This window comes from Galeopterus variegatus, unplaced genomic scaffold (genome assembly GCF_000696425.1).
Source record: "Galeopterus variegatus unplaced genomic scaffold, G_variegatus-3.0.2 Scaffold564, whole genome shotgun sequence".
Taxonomy (NCBI): domain Eukaryota; kingdom Metazoa; phylum Chordata; class Mammalia; order Dermoptera; family Cynocephalidae; genus Galeopterus; species Galeopterus variegatus.
In genome coordinates, this window is record NW_007726675.1 from 475,785 (window position 1) to 493,042 (window position 17,258).

General features: G+C 41.4%; 1 pseudogene; it reads left to right on the forward strand.

Moving 5' to 3' along the window:
• The first annotated feature begins 5,192 nt into the window (after positions 1-5,192).
• LOC103588380 lies at positions 5,193-15,021 on the forward strand (annotated as a pseudogene).
• Positions 15,022-17,258: the final 2,237 nt, after the last annotated feature.

Consider the following 17,258-nt stretch of genomic DNA (forward strand, 5'->3'; position numbering starts at 1 on the left):
TCAGCAACAGATAAATCCCAGCTCCACGCTGACTAGCTGTGTGGCCTCAGGCAAGTGACCTAATTTTTCTGGGCCTGTTTTCTCATTTGTAAATGATGATAATACCTACTGTATAGGGTTGTTGTGAGGATTAAAATGAGAAAATGAATGTAAAACACTTAGCACAATATATGAAATAATGGGTATTCAATAAAAGTTTCTATAGCCAAAAAAAATAAAGATAAAAATAAAAAGAAATATTACATTAGGGGCCGTGCTCCCAAGCGGCGCACTCTCCAGTGCGCCACCGGGCCGGCCCTATTCAAGTCTTCTTTTATGTCTCTCCAAGTTTTAGTTTTGCTTGTTGGATATCTTTTGTTAGGTTTATTTCTAAGTATGTGACATTTGATGCTAATGTAATATTTCTTTTTTTTTTTCCTTTTTGTCTTTTTTCGTGTCCGGCAATGGATCGCAACCCTCAGTGTCGCGCCCGCACCGGACCAGGACCGGCAACAGGATCGCAACCCTCGGTGTTGCGCCCGCACCGTGCCCAGCCAGTGAGCGGGAACTGGTCTCCACATGGGATCCGAACCCTCGGCGGGAGCGCCGCCATGCTCCCAAGCGGCGCACTGTAGCAGTGCGCCACCGGGCTGGCCCCTAATGTAATATTTCTTTTTATTTTTATCTTTATTTTTTTTGCCGGTCCCCGGTATGGGCACGACACCGAGGGTTGTGATCCCATTACCGGTCAGTAAAAAAAAGACAAAAAGAAAGAAAAAAAAAAAAAGAAGACTTGAATAAATGGAGAGATATACTATGTTAATGCTTAGGAAGAATTAATATGGTAAAGATATAAATTCTCTCCAAAGTGATCATAGAGTCAGTATGATTTTAATAAAAATACTTCATTCAAAGAATTTACTTGACCTCTAAAATATATACAGAAGAGAAAAGGGCCAAGAAGAAGAAAGACATTTCAGTGAACTCTAACAGATCGTGATTTAGACAGTGTGGCACTGACTTATAAAAATTAAGATAACATGGGGCCAGGTAGACAAACTGACTAATGGAGTATAATAGACAGCTCACTGCGATGTTTGCTGCCACTTTGTTGTTGTAGATACCCTTTATTATTTTAAAGATGTACGCTTTCATTCCTTGTTTCCTAAATTGTAATAATAAATAGACACTGTATTTCATCACATACTTTACATTTTTCATTTTTTACATTTGGTTAAGAATTGTTTTAAAATTATGAATACAAATTGTAAATATGAAAGAGATGAAAGGATATTAGTAACTGTAGTCTTAAGGAAAAGTCACATGGAAATATTGCAAACTAAATAGTTGAAATAAAAACTTCATTAGGTAAACAGAAAACATAACAAATACAAATGAAGAACAAATTAGTGAACTAGAAGATAGGGTTGAGTACAGCCCCAAAAAACATCAGGAAGGGATAAAGAGATGGAAAATATGAAGTAAAAAGACATGGAGATTAGAAGTAGAAATGACAATTGTTATACAAAGAATCCCAAAGGGAGAGAAAAGACAGAGGGGAGGAAATACTTGTAAAATAATGGCTGTGCATTTTCTAATTTTAAAGAAAGATAAAAGACTAGATTGAAAGGGTGTGTAGACTGCTGAACAGTTTAGATGAAAAATAAACAACCATAGAAAAATTATAGTGCAATTTAAGAAGATCAAAGACAAAGGATAAGTTTTAAAAGCTTCCAGGGAGAAAGCGCAGATCACCTACAAAGCAACAAGAATAGTTGGACAGTGGCGATCTCACAAACAGAACTGGACTCAAGAAGAAAATGGGTTACTGTTCACAAAGTGCTGAATGAAAGAGTAGAGATAAATTCAAGACAACAGTGCAAAATATTTTGGGAAGAAAGCAAAGTAAGTAACTTAGTACATTTATTGTTGTCTAAAAAAGCACAGATGTAAAAAAACATTTATTGTTAATTCAAAACCCACCATGGCTAGAATAAAGAGGGCCAGAGGGGAGTGAGTGTGTACCAAGGCACTTTGGAGCTGTTGATAAGTTTTAGGAAGTTGACAGAGATTGGGAATTTATCACCAGAACTGTTGGCTGCAATCACTTTGTTCCTGCTACCATCTGCAGTAGCAAAATTAGTTGCTGCAAATACCACATCCCTCCCTGGGATAAATTTTAAATTATTGTTACAAATACCTTCCATCCTGTATGCATACCTCTTTGCAATGTGACTTCACTGCTCTTTCCATAGACGTTTCTTTACCCTCGGGCTTGTCTTGTGGCTTGCTTTAACCAGTAGAATGTGGCTGAAGTGACATAATGCAAATTCTGAGGCTCGTACTTAACAGATATTGCAGTTTCTACCTTCTTCCTCTTGGAATACTGCTCAGGAATGTGACCATCAGGAAGATATATAGCATAATAGACTGAATGTCCCCCCCCTAAACTCACTGAAGCTTGAATTGTGTCCCCCAAGTTTTATGTGTTAGAAAATTGGCCCCCACTGTAACTGTTAAGAGGATGGGAAATCCTACTATAGTAATTGAAAAGTGGAGCCTTGAAGAGATGTTTAGATTGTAGGGCCATGCCATAGTGAATGAATTAAAAATGGTGGTCAGGCGTGTGGTTCTGAGGGCTTTGAAAGAAGAAAGGGAGAGTCTGTCTTGATCTCTGCTCCACCATTTTTTACAATGTGATAATCTGCCGTCACTAAAGTCACCACCAAAGGAAGCCTTCACCAGATGTGTTCCCTGGATTTTGGACTTCCAGCTTCTGAAACTGTAAGCAATAAATTTCATTTTCTTTATAAATCACCCAGTTCCAAGTAGTTTGTTATAAGCAAAAGAAATGGACTAACACATCTAGAGAACTAGGTTGCCTAGCCATCAATTAACACCGGCTGCCAAACATGTACATGTGGTGCTGAATGCAGCCCCTGAGTGGAACCAAGAAAAATGAACAAAGGGGCTGCTCGACCAACCCTCAGAATTCTGAGAAAGAATAAATCATTGATGTAAGTCACTAATTTTGGGGGAGTAGTTTATTCTGCAAAAACAGACAACTGATACACTCCAGTCTATTTTTGTTTTTAATTCATGTCTCATACAAGTATACCTGATGGGGGAAAACCTAATTACATCCAGAATACAGCTGCAATGAAATCCATGAAATGTTCTTAGTTTTCTAACCTCTGCAGCATCAGAAGGGTGTCAGAATGCATCATGAAGAAAACACACAAGCTATATTCTAATTCGAAAACCTAGGTAAAACAGATTTTTAAGCAAGTTGGTCTACATATTAGAAAAAGAGGAAATACAGTCCAACTCATGAGGCTAGCATTCCTTATGCCAGAGCCAGAGAAGTTGAATAGTAAAAGAGAAATGAAATTAGAGTCATTTCTATTTAATTTAATTTAATTAATTAATTTTTTTTTTTTTAAAGATGACCAGTAAGGGGATCTTAACCCTTGACTTGGTGTTGTCAGCACCACGCTCTCCAAAGTGAACCAGTGACCGGCCCAGTCATTTCTGTTTTCAATGCAGAGGTACATTCAGCTAACTAAACCCAACATTGTAGTAAAAATTGTATCACTATCAGGTAGGGTTTGTCTCAAAAACTCAACAGTAAGTAATTTAATGGCAAGGAAACAATCTATGTAATTCACACATTAATGGATAGAAGGAAACAGAAATACCATGTCAATACATGCAGAAATAGCATCTAATAAAGTTGAATCCTGATTTATAATAAAAATCAGAATAGAGGGAAACTTTCTTACTTGATAGAAGCTACATACAAAAACCTACAGCAAACACATGTTTAATAAAAAAAGTTTAGACATCTCCTTTAAAATTGGGAATAGCTGTCACCACAAACAAATATGATCATTTTCTATGTGTACCATGATGTGAAAAAGATTGCAGGCACTGCTATAAAGTATCTAAGACTTAGCTAACAATGAATGCACAAGATCTTTAGAAAGACAACAAAAGATGTATATAAATGTAAGATATAACACAGTTGTGGTACTGTCAATATAATACCATGAGATGTCAGTACTCCCCAAATAAATTTATAAGTTTATAAATTTATTGCAATCCCCCCAAAAATTCCAGAGAGTTTCTTGAGAAAGTTAAAAAACCAACTGTACAATTTATATGGAAGAATAAACATCCATAATAGCTAATCAATTTTGGAAATGATTAGAGAATGCAGGAAAAACACATAAAACCAACAGAATAAGGAATGTAGAAATAGACCCACGTATATGTGGAGAGTGAATGTTTAGTAAGCTTGGCACCACATATCAGTGGGGAAAGTATATAGTCAAGAAAATTATTCCAATGTATGTAGAAAATTTGAAAAAATTATAAGGCTAATAGATGAAAATGTTGGAAAACATCTTTGTGATCTTGGGATCACAAGAAGCAGAATATTTATCTGACAGTAACCATAAGGCAAACAACTGATGCATTGACTACAAGAAAAGTATTTGTGTTCAATAGGGACATCTAGAGTAGACCACCATATCAGATGAAGACAAAATATATTTGCAATCAATTTTATCAGGTGCCTGACACAAGATATTTGCAAGGAACTTAACACAGAATTAATATCAAGATTTTATCAAGAACTTTTACAATACTATACGAGAAAAAACAGATACCCAACAGAATTTTGGCAAAAGATATAAATAGGTAATTCACAAAAGAGAAAAATCTGAAAGGCTAACAGTATATGAAACCACTTGTAATCAGAGAAATGCAAATTAAAACAACTATGAGCTGCTTCTTTACACTCATTAGATTGGCAAAAATTAGAAAATCAGATATCATCAAATGTTAGTGAGGACTGTAGGATATAGAAACCCTCATGGTGGAATATTAGCTGACGCATGCCTCCTGGAAGCAACGTGGTCATACCTAGCAAAATTAAGTACGTGGATTTGCTATTACATAGCAACACTACTAGTGGTTCTATACCCCAGAAAATAACACACACATTTATAAGGTTCATATATCTATAGGTATATTTTCCTGTATCTATCCCTCTCTATATCAACATGATTAGATGCAGAAACTGTGACCACCTAAGCCATATTTCAGCTAAAAATGCATAACATCGGTTTAATTGTGAGGAAATGTTGGGCCCATTTTTAGGAGCAAACATTATCTGTGAGCCACATGGTGCCTATGGGTGGAGGATGAAGATGGCGCTTGTGGAAAGTAGGGGAGGTGTAACCCAAGACAGCTCCAAAAGGTTTTTATTGGTCCTCCAGTATTTCTGCACTCGTGAACCCTGCGTGATCGCTATGCTCAACATGTGAGTACAAAATGCATGCCCGCGTGATCCTTGATTGATTGGTTAGTTCTTGGAAAGCCACTACTTGCTGGCTTATATAAATTGCAGTGTAATGGCAATAAAGTGACAGAACCCCTGCCGCGTCTGAGTGTCTCTTTCACGGGGCTGGGTTGGCGGGCAGCAGGCTCACTTTTCCCCGAGATCCCTCGGTCCCAACACTGGGGGTAATCCTGTCGGCTCCTTCTCCTTCTGGGTCTGCAGGAGGACCCCAGGTGCGCCCCCGCAAGGAAACATCAAATGGGAGTCTACAAGTGGATGGTAATATTCAAAATGTCAGTAATATGAAATATGAAGGGTGAGGAACAGTTCTAGATTAAAGGAGACCAAAGGGAAATGACAACAAAATGCAATGTGTGATTCTGTACCAGGAAAAATTACTCTAATGGACATTTTTGAGACATTGAAAGGATAGTAGATTATATAAAGTATGGTGTCAGTGTTAACTTTTCTGAATTTGGTAAGTGCACTGTGGTTAAGTGTTCTTAGGAAATACTCACTTCAGTATTAAGGGATAAGGGAGTGTGGTGTCTGGAACCTACTCTCAAATGGCCAAAATTCGTATGCATATATTATACTGTATATGTGTACAAGATATATGTACTCATATTAGGAGTCTTCAGAAAGTTCATGGAAGAAACTTGTATTACCTTTTAATTCAATTTTTCCATGAGCTTTTTGAAGTACCCTTGCATGTTTATATCACTATACATGTACACATACACACATATAGTATATTTCTTAAAAACAAGGACATTCTTTTACAAATGTACATGTGTGAGTATATAAAGAAAAAAGAGGTAGTGACAGAGAAAGCAATAAAACAATGTGAAAAATTGGTAAATTTGGGTAAAAGGTGCATAGGATTCTTTGTGCCATTCTTGCAACTTTTCTATAAACTTGAAATTATTTCAAAGTAAAGCATTTTTAAAAATAAGTATGAATTATAAATTTAAGCATGGCTTTATAAAACTAAAATTTACTGCAACATGCCGCTAGAAAGTCCTACCTCAAAAGTGGCATAGATTTTAGGGAGTTTAACATGTAAGCACTCTCCTGGGGGACGGGAAACCTAAGTTCCACCCTTGCTCTAGCGGTTGTTAGCAAGTGCAACGTGGTGGTCTCCTGGTCCGTAGGCCCCACCTTCTCTCACAGATGGGAACTGAACTACCTGCTACGCTCCTCTCTGTATTTACACTTGAAGGCAGAGCTCACCACATCTCCCCACTCCCTCAGACTACTTTAAATCTTTTAAGAAATGAGGATGCCACAGGACAAGATGGTCTTGGTCCCCTCTATCCTATATCTAGGAAGAGCCCTCTGCAGGTCCTGCTATTAGTAAACCCGCTCCCACCCCTTCTTCTCAGCTGGGTGCTTTGACACTGCCCAAGCCCCAGGCTGGACTGCCTTTGTTTCAACAAGCTCTCGAGGGAACTTGGAGGAATGCTATGACTCTGGCCAAGACAAGGGGAGCCACAACTGACTGAGAACGCGTCAGTGATATGTGTCCTGGGTCTCACTGGCTTGGGTCTAATACCTAAGTCCACCCCATTGGTCTACACAGACATGGGGCATGCACTCTTGCACATAACTCGTTCTGAGCGCTATCTTCAGGGTTGACTAAGGGCTATTCCACACAGCTCCAGGATTATTATGTTTTTTGAGGAGTATGTTGGTCCTGAATTTCCTTCCTGTGTGGCAAATTCCCATTCTTCCCTCCGAAGTTCCTGATATATACCTTGTCCATATGGCTTTCCTCAGGCATTTCTCTCTCTACTGCAGGTGAAAGCAACATATTCTGTTCTTCCTGTTTCGTTTGTGCTTTCTATTTACCACCACAACAGCCCCGTCATGGACACCTTTCATTTCTGACTTGCCAGCAGCCCTTCCTTTGGGGAACTGCCTATTTGATTTGCATTGGCTACCAAACCCAGGACCCTAACCCTCAACCACCTGAGAGAGCACATGGCACAAACTGAGCAAGTTAGGTTCTTTATTCTGGAGAGGTGACTATTTAGGACTCATGAGCTGATTTAAAATGAGAAAAGAACACTGTGAATCTCAGTTCACCTGTGAGGCATGAAATAAATCTCAGGGTCTTTCCTTGGTGTCCTCAAAGAATCTTTGGAGCTTTGGCCTTGAAATCTCTGAAAAAATAGTCTCAGAGACTGATTTTGCAGGTTCCTGAATTAAAGTGCCAGTTGACTTCACCATCTCACCAGGTTTCTTACGTGAAGTTTACAGCACTGACTTGGAAATGATGGGTTCCTGAAATTGGTATTGGTATTATCTGGGGAAAGTGGGAAGACTCAGAGATCCCCAAGTCCCAAAGTCTCTCTCAAACAATCTCACATACCCTCTACCCCCGTGCTTCTCTAGCTTGGCGATGTTGCCCTTGTAGAAAAAAAGCAGCATTCTCCTACTCTAACCCTCACTGCCGTTCAGCTGAGTAACAAATATTCAAACCTGACCTGTCTGAGGTGTGTGTGTACTGCAGAATCAGAGTAAGAAAGAGGAGGAACTGTAGGCACTCATCAATTAATACTTTAGGGAAATGATTTTGAGGGTGGTAGACTATGAAGGGAAAAACCTGACTTTAGAGAGGGGCGACATTGTTTATATGGATGTCCTCACCAGAAGTTGTGCATTTGAGGTGCTAGCTTGCTGCTGGTTATAATTCTAACAGTTTGCTAGCTTGGCTATCACAAACCTACACTGAATGCTCACTCAAGCAAAGTGACATTACAGGGCCAGAAATCCTGGCATAAAACATAGAGGAAAGAATTTGAAAACATCAGAATAAAGACATGCAGATGTATATCTATCATGGGCATGGATGTCCCCAGTAAGCTGGACTCCAATGGTCCAAGATCCCCATTGTGAACTGCGTTCCAGTAGATTTACCTGGCTGTGAAGTCAGTTGTGCCCAGGGATGCTGCAGCATAACGTGTATGTAGTCAGTACTGCACTGAGTCTGGTGAGTCCCCGAAAACACACAGGTGGTGTCTGGAAGTCACATGCTTGAGCGATTCACTTCTCAGAGTGCCCCATCACTGCTTTTCCAACTCCCTCAGCCCACATAGGGGCAGCACAAGGAGAGCCCCATGACCCACTGACCATTGAAAAAGAAAAATAAAGGAGCCTGGTGTAAGGAGACAGCAGCACCGGAAAGAAGGGAGCCGCTGAGGCATTGCATCATTTCACGTGGCTCTGATAAACAATAGAGAAGGAAAAACACCTCCAAATAGGTGTGGTTTGGGTAGAATATCTCAACATTCACTCAGCCTGCAAACCAAGATGGCCAGTGCTTCAGATATGTGCTTGTTCCTGGTGTAAAAAGAACGTGAGTCAAGAGACTAAACAGAGGTTAAAAGTTTCATTCAGCTGATGTGCACTGGGCAACCCCTGACTGAAGAAGCATCAGGGCTTCTATAGGATGAGAGAAACTTGACAATATGTCCTTGCAGTTTTGGCTTAGGCAGGAGTTTTCTATTTTAACCAAAACCTGAGGTGGGAGGTCGTTCCCGTTTTCATGTCCCATGTTTGGTACAATCCTGATCACCATCAGGACAGTATTTACTAATTACTGTTTTTGATAGCCTGTGGTTTATTGGCCAGTCTAAGTTCACAGGATAGGGAAGGTAAATAGCCAAATAGAAAGAACAGGGGTCAAAGGTAGAAGACAAGGAGAAAAAGACGATGCTCTGTCAGGCATTTCAGTCGTTCAACCCAGTCCTGTCAATGATCAGGTAATTAGAAGAACTAAAATTGGAGATCTGATGTCAAGAAGATTGGGGCAGGGATATGTGACCAAATCCCCTGGAATAGGCCCAAAGCCCAAGAATACTTAGGCTCAATTTGAATGCTAACCAGAAGCCCCTTACCATAGGAGGCTGTGAAGTTTTCTTCTCCAGACACCAAATATTGGTGTACTTTCCACTACCAGTTCACTGATGCTTCAACACCAGCTACTCCACAGTTGAACCGATTGCTGAACCAAGTGTTCAATGACTGAATTAAATCCCAACACTAACTCCTGGGATTAGCAGAAGATCCCACAGGTAAATAGCTCAGTACCACACGATTGCCCCCTCCACCCCCCACAATGGGGTGCCCAGACTATCCACACTTCTGCCTGGCTGACTACAAATTTAGGGATTCCCAGGACCTCTTCCTCAGGTTTGATAATTTGCTAGAACTCACAGAACTCAGGAAAACACTTAGGTTTATTGGTCGATTGTAAAGGATACGACTCAGAAACGGCCAGGTGGAAGAGAAGCACAGGGAAAGGTATGGGGGGTGGTTGGTGGCATGGAGCTTTCACACCCTCTCCAGGCATGCCACCCTCCTCGATGTGTTCACCAACCCAGAAGCTCAATTATTGTTCCTGTTTTTATACCTCCCCCGTTCCAGCCCCCCTCCCATTCCAAGGAGGTCAGAGGGTGGGGCTGAAAGTTTTAACCTTCTAATCACATCTTTGGTCTTTCGGGTGACCTACCCCATCCTGAAGCTACTAGCTAGGGGCCCCACCCTGAGTCACCTCATTAGCATAAACTCAGGTGCAGTAGAAAGTGGCTTTTTATGAATACAAAAGATACTCCTATCACTCAGGAAACTCCCAGGGTTTTAGGTGCTCTGTGCCAGGAACCAGAGACAAAGACCAAATTTATTTTTGTCTATCACAGGAGACTCTGTGGTCTGGATAATTGTCTTTGTCCATTTGCACTGCTATAACAGAATACCTGAGACTGGGTAATTCATAAAGAATAGAGATTTATTTCTGACAGTTCTGGAGGCTGTCTGGTGAGGGCCTGGTCTCCGCTTCCGAGAAGGTGCCTTGAATGCTGCATCCTCCAGTGGGGAGGAAGGCTGTGTCCTCACATGGCAGAAGAGCAGAAGGTGGGGGGACGAAACTCGCCCTTTTATAATTAGCCCACTCCTTCGATGACAGCATTAATCTGTTCATGAGTACAGAGTCCTCCTGGCCTCTTAATGGTCTCACCTCTTAATGCTGTTACAATGGCATTAAGTTTCTAAAACATGCTTTTGGGGGGACACATTCAAACCACAGCACTGACTAATTATGAAAAGATTCTTCTGCTATCTTGGATTCAACAACATGGACTTTTATTTATGAAACTCATCTGGCCACAACGAAGTATCCAGTTTGCCAGCAACATAATCCAATCTGTAGCCACAAATGTGGCACCACATCTTGCCTCTGGATGCAGTTTCTAGATGTCATTTTGGCTTGTGTTCCACTGGGTAGCAGGGGAGTACTCAGCTTGAATGCTAACCAACATTCCACTACCCTGTCAGTGATATTTGCAATGCATTGGTCAGAGGCCTCTTGGGACAGAGATGAGAGCCAGTAGGTAACACGGCAACCTTAGGTGACAGTGTATGAATTCTCATTATCGAGATCTTTGTGTTTCTGTGGTTTCTGTCCTCTTGGCCTGATTCAGATTAACTAACAATTTTATGAGTTACCCAATACCATTCCAGCAAATTCATTTTTTACAAAAGTTAGGCCAAGTTTGATACCTGTACCAAATAATTGATACTTTCTTTCATTATATTAAAGTTAATTATTTATGTGTTAGTCTTAACATACAGATTGTGTATATCAAAAGGGCGAGTTCAGGGTCTTATTCATTTTTGTCTCTCCAGGGCTGCACAGTGCCTGCTTTGCCGTAGGTACTAACTAACTCCTAACTGTGTTAACTAATATGTTTTCTCTTTGGTTGATCATTGGCAAATTCATTCATCTATTATTTAAGTGGTCATCTCTGTCCCCATTTATACTTTTCCTTCTGATGCTACTCGTGATCTGAAATAGCCACAGAAAACCAAATGAGAAGTGAGTGTGCTCTGAAATAGGTTTTGAGGGGCTCTCATGAGGTTAGGCACAAGAATTTTGTGCTGTTTATTTTCACTATCCAGGTACCTTTTACTCTGAGTTTCTACCAGCATGCTGCATAATTGGGACTTGTTAGAACTTGTATCTCAAGCTTCTCTAGAACTGGGGTGAGCAGGTTTGGGCCTAAATGTATTATATTGAGCAGCCAGGTGGGAAAGGTGTCACATGGGGAAGATTGCCATGGAGTGACCCTTGACAGCAATGCCCATTTCCCAGGTAGTGGCAAAGGGAAGTCAATTGTCTGAGAGTGGTGGAGTCAGGTGGGAAGCCTTCAATTTCAGCCTAGGGACGTCTTCTGCCCCAGGCAATGTTCAGTGTTTCTTAGTTAAAAGTTGTTTATGCTTTTCAGATAGCAGCTGTCCTCTTTAGAGATAGTCCAAAACAAGCTGGCCCATGATTCTGGCAACCATAAGAAGAGAATGTAGAAACTATTTATGAAAATGATTCCTTAATTTTCTATCTGTAATAATTATATAGTATTTTAAATTACATATATTTTAAAATTTATTTGCACTTAGTGCTTTTTATCAAGATCTATTTTTGTGTTTTAAAGTCCACTGTTATATAATACTCCAACATATGTGGCATTATTCTGTGCTGTAGTTACACAGAAACCAGTTATTGTTAATTTACTTAATTATGTTTTAATAGTTTACTCTTTCTGAGTGTCCAATGAAGATTTGCTTTCTAAAAATGCCTACTATGATATTGTTGCACTGAAGAGTATTGGCCACAGTGTGAGAGCGACAGGGCCCCAGGCAGCTCCAAGTCTGGCTTGTCCCCCACTGAGGGGAACACTGCAGGAGATATGGGGTCGCCAGACCTGTGGAGTGGCTTGTCATCTCTCAGAGAAAAACAGGCTCAGGGAAAAGGCTTACTTGACACCTGGCTTTTTCAAGTCCAAGTGAAAGCGAAAAGATGTAAAGTTCTTCAGAGAGGACTGACGAGTACTATTTCATACATAATGTTTACTTGGGAGATGGGCTGTTTCTTGCATTTCAAGAGATGAGGTGAGGGAGGCACTTTTGCGTGCACTTGATTTAACAACTTCAGGGCTCACAAATATTTTTCCACAGAGAAAGATGTCAAGGAGGGTCTTCCCCATGGGCACAACCTGGATGGCAATTTGCCTGGAAATATTTCTTTAGAGGGGAGTCTGAGAGTTAGATGTGTTTTAAAGATCAAGCGTGTCTTAGTCCATTTTGTGCTGCTATAACAAAATATCTGAAACAGGATAATTTATAAGGAACAGAAACATATTTCTCACAGTTTTGAAAGCTGGGAAATCCAAGATCAAGGTGGCAATACCTGGTGAGGACCTTCTTGCTGTGTCCTCATTTGGGAAGGCAGAAGGTCATGAGAGAACCCATTTCTGCAAGCCCTTTTTATAGCAACATTAATCCATTCATGAAGATGGAGCCCTAATGACCTAAGCACCTGCTTTTAGACCCCACCTCCCAACACTGTTGCATTGGGGATTAAGTTTCCAACTCATGGATTTTGGGGGACACATTCAGACCATAGCAAAGAGTCACCGAGGCTTAACCCTATTATGTCTCAGAACCATCCAGAAGGTTTCTTACAAAGACATGTTCCTGAGGCCCACCCCCAGGAATTCTGATTTAGCAGAGCCCAGGAACCTGCATTCTTAGTAAGCACCCCATGTGATTTGGGGATGTAGGTGTTCACTGGATCACACTTTGAGGAATGCTATGGGTGTGAGCCCAGCGGGTAACTATAGACTTGAGATTTATACTCAGGACTTTTGTCTTACAGACCCCTCGTTGGCCTTGGAACAGTGATACGAAAGGGAAATGGGTAGATTCAGAATCCCTCTCCAACATCAACAGTCAGTGAAGACTAGTAAAGCTGTACATATTGCTCCTGTGCCCTTTTCTCCTGTGCTGGCTCTTCATGATTTCAGAAGATAGGTGGAAATCCTGACTGGGGCAAGAACGAAGACTGGAAAGAGCAGATGGGATGATGTGCATTCTGGTCACCACCTGTTGCCCTCCACAGTCCCATGGCTTCAGTGCCTCTGTCCAATGTGTTCTTGCTGGCAGATGACACAAAAAACACTCAGTCTCATGTTCAGCTATTCCTAACACTTTTTCAGCAGCACATAGAAATCACACTCTTCTGTGCTCTGTGAGTGGTTTCAGATTACACAAGGTTGCATTTGAATTCACCGAATAGAGATTTTTTTTTTTTTTGACCGGTAGGGGGATCTCAACCCTCGGCACGGTGTGGTCTGCACCACGCTCAGCCAGTGAGCACAGCGGCCACCCCTATGTAGGATCCGAACCCGCGGTCTCGCGCTCCCAGCGCCGCACTCTCCCGAGTGAGCCACGGGGCCGCGGTCGGCCCCCCAAGTAGAGATTTTAAATTTATCTTCTGAAATGTTTGGTCCCTTCAGCAGGTCATTCTAATCAATGTAAACTGAAAGCCAACTAATCCCTTCCTAATGTAGACAACCTTCATAGTTTAGCGGATGTTTTAGCGTAATGACTTCTCTTGACAGCAGTCTTTCCCACAGTTTCAAGGAGAAATGCCCCAAAACAGTTTTTTTAAATAAAAGATTAAAAACTCAATTTTGAGGGTTTTTAAAAAAAAAATTCAGGAAGAAAATGTAAAGGAAACATGAATAAACTTATGAGAGACCCCAGTGTCCCGCGGCCGCCTCCCTCAGGCATGGCACAGGGTCTTGCCTCACTGTGGCAGCAGCAGGGCACAGCACGCTTGACTTCATGCTCGCCCCCAAAGCTGACGGTGAGACCATTCTGAAAGGCTTCCAGTCCATCTTCCAGGAGCAGGGGATGGCAGAGTTGGTGCACACCTGGCAGGAACACGGCTTCTTAGCAACCTACAAAAACATAAACGGCAGCTTTGCCCATTTGAGAATTTACCCACATGGATTAGTGTTGCTGGACCTTTAGAGTTAAGACAGTGATGCGCAGGGCAAAGAAGAAATTGACGGCCTTTTGAACAAAGTAGAAGAGAGGATGAAAGAATCGAGTCAGGACAGTCCTGGGCGGGTGAAGCGATTACCACCCATAGTTTGAGGACGGGCCATAGACAGATACTGGCGCTGCTGATGGGCGCCCGGTTGAGCACACCATAGATGAAATGGTGCATGCTGAAGATTCACCTTATCAGAACATTTAAATTCTGCACTCGAAGCAATTTGGAAATCTTCTGATCCTTAGTGGGGATGTTAATTTGGCGGAGAGGGATTTGGTGTATACCCGGGCCATCGTGGGCAGTGGCAGAGAAGATGACAGTGGCAAGGAGGTACTGATTCTGGGAGGCAGAGATGGGGGCATATTATGTGAAATAGTCAAACTGAAACGAAAGATGGTCACTATGGTAGAGATTGACCAAATGGATGTAAAAAATACATGCGAAAAACATGTGGCGACGTCTTAGACAGTCTTAAAGGAGACTGCTCTCAGGTTCTCAGGGAAGACTGTATTCCAGTACTGAAGAGGTAGCCACGGAAGGGAGAGAGTTTGATTATGCGATTAACGATTTGGTGCCACGTGGGAGTTTCTCAGTCCTCTCAATGAAAGTATTGAAACAGGATGGGAAATATTTCACACAGGGGAACTGTGCCAATTTGACAGATGCCCTGTCACTCTATGAAGAACAGCTTGGGTGCCTGTATTGTGCTGTGGAATTTTCAAAGATCATCTGTGTCCCTTCATGCTTGGAATTGTGGGTATTTTACACTGTTTGGAAGAAAGTGAAACCTCGAAGATGAATGTCCCCTAATCACGTACGTTGCAAATAGCCTTCCTGACCTCCATGTGCTGTACACGCCATCAATATGAGTAAGGCAACTCATTGCGAATTCCTTAGTTTTCTTTTTTTAATTATTTTTTTTTTATTTTAAAAAGAGAATGGAAAATGTATATTTTGATGAACTAGGGTGTTATTTTTTTGAAAGTCAACCGAAGGACGATTAGACAACACAGCGCAGACTGCTAAATGCGCAGACTGCTGAATGCACTGACCACCCCCCCCCCATGCAATTTTTGTTACTTTTTATTTCTATGTGGGCTATTTTTGTTTTGGTTTTGGTAGACCTTCAATTTGGCTGTTTAGAGGAATGAACATCATTATTTTGTTCCAGAGGGAAGTTCTTGATGGTGATCCTTTCCCCCCAAATTGACTTAGATATTAAAATTTGGTGCTTGTAAGAGAGAGTTTAAAAAATGAATAGCAATGCTTCAATTAAAGTTACAAAAGAGGGGGAAAAAAAGCTTAGAGGTGTCAAAGTGACTTCAAGTGGGAAGTTTCTAACCCTACCAGCAATGAGTTTTGCATGCAGTGTTTTTTTTTGTTTGTTTGTTTTGTTTTTAAAAGATGACCGGTAAGGGGATCTTAACCCTTGACTTGGTGTTGTCAGCACGTTGCACACCCAGTGAGCAAACCGGCCATCCCTATATGGGATCCGAACCCATGGCCTTGGTGTTATCAGCACCGCACTCTCCCGAGTGAGCCACGGGCCGGCTCCTGCATGCAGTGTTTTTAACACATTATTTCTGCAATAACATTTAAAATTAAAAACATTACCTTCAAAATAGCATGTTTATGATATTATGATATGTATATTTTGTTTTTTATCCACTGTTTCTGGCTCGTTCTAACCTTCCCCTGCCTTTCTGTCTTGGAGCTGTCCATAAAGAAATTCTCTGGCCCACGTTGTCTGATTGTAGGTCATAAGACCACCATGTCAGGAGAGGTCTGTCCCATACCTGGGAGGAAGGAAGGCTGCCCAGAGAGGCCGGGAAGAATCTGGACAGGCCTTGCTGGGTTTCCCCACCCGGTCTGTTAGTGTTAGATCAGACCCTTTTTGTCCAATCACATATCTACATGGTTGTCCATGCTTCAATTATGCCTATGAAATGAAGCTTCCATAAAAACCCAAGAACACAGGGTTTGGAGACTTCCAGATAGTGGAACACATGGAGGTTCTTGGAGGGTAGTGCACTTGGGGAGGGCATGGAAGCTCCACGCCCCTTCCCCCAGACCTCGCCTTATGCATCTCTCTCTTCATCTGTATCCTTTATAATATCCCTTATAATAAACCCATAAATGTAAGTATGTATTTCCCTGAGTTCTGTGAGCTGTTCTAGAAAATAAGTTGAACCTAAGGAGGAGGGCTTGGGAATCCCAATTTATAGCTGGTCAGTCAGAACCTGGGGCTTCCAATTAGCATCTGAAGTGAGAGGCAGTCTTGCAGGACTGAGCCCAACTGAGGGATCTGACCCTACCTCCAGATAGATAGTGTCAGAATTGAATTAGAGGACACTCAGCTGGTGTCTGCTGCAGAATTGGTTGCTGGCTTGCTGGTGGGGAGAAATCCCCACACATTTGGTCTTCTGTGTTCACTGTTGCTAAGTAAGCGTATAGGAAAAGCACTTTGTGTGATTCCTATATGTTCTCAGTGTGGCCTACACAAAGGTGTTTCAGAAACTTCATGGATTTGTATTATCTTTTTAATTCTATTTTTCCATGAACTTTTTGAAGTATCCTCACATATTTTAAGTGCTAAGACAAATACAAATGTATATGCTAAGATAGGTTAACTCTGCTAACCCGAATCATTTTTTTCACAGAGTGCTAAAGGATAATCTAAGCTTGATTCTGTTATTCAGAGAAAGCTCTAATGTTTTTTTTAAAAATTAATGTCATTTAAGTTATTTTTCAAAATCATTCCAGAAGGTAATTCTACATAATGTATATAGCTCATTATAAGGTGACCAACCATTCTGGTTCTGCCTGGGGCTGGAATGTTTCCCAGGATGGGGACTGTCAATGCTAAAACAGGAACAGTACTGGGCAAACTGGGCCAACTTGCTCACCCTACACCCAAATGAGAGCTGGGGTGGGACAGTGGGTGGGTGCTGGGCTCCCAATTCTTTTGCCTATGGACATCTGCAACCTTCCCAAGGATTCACACCTAGGGGCTGCTGTGGGGAAAACATTGTAAGA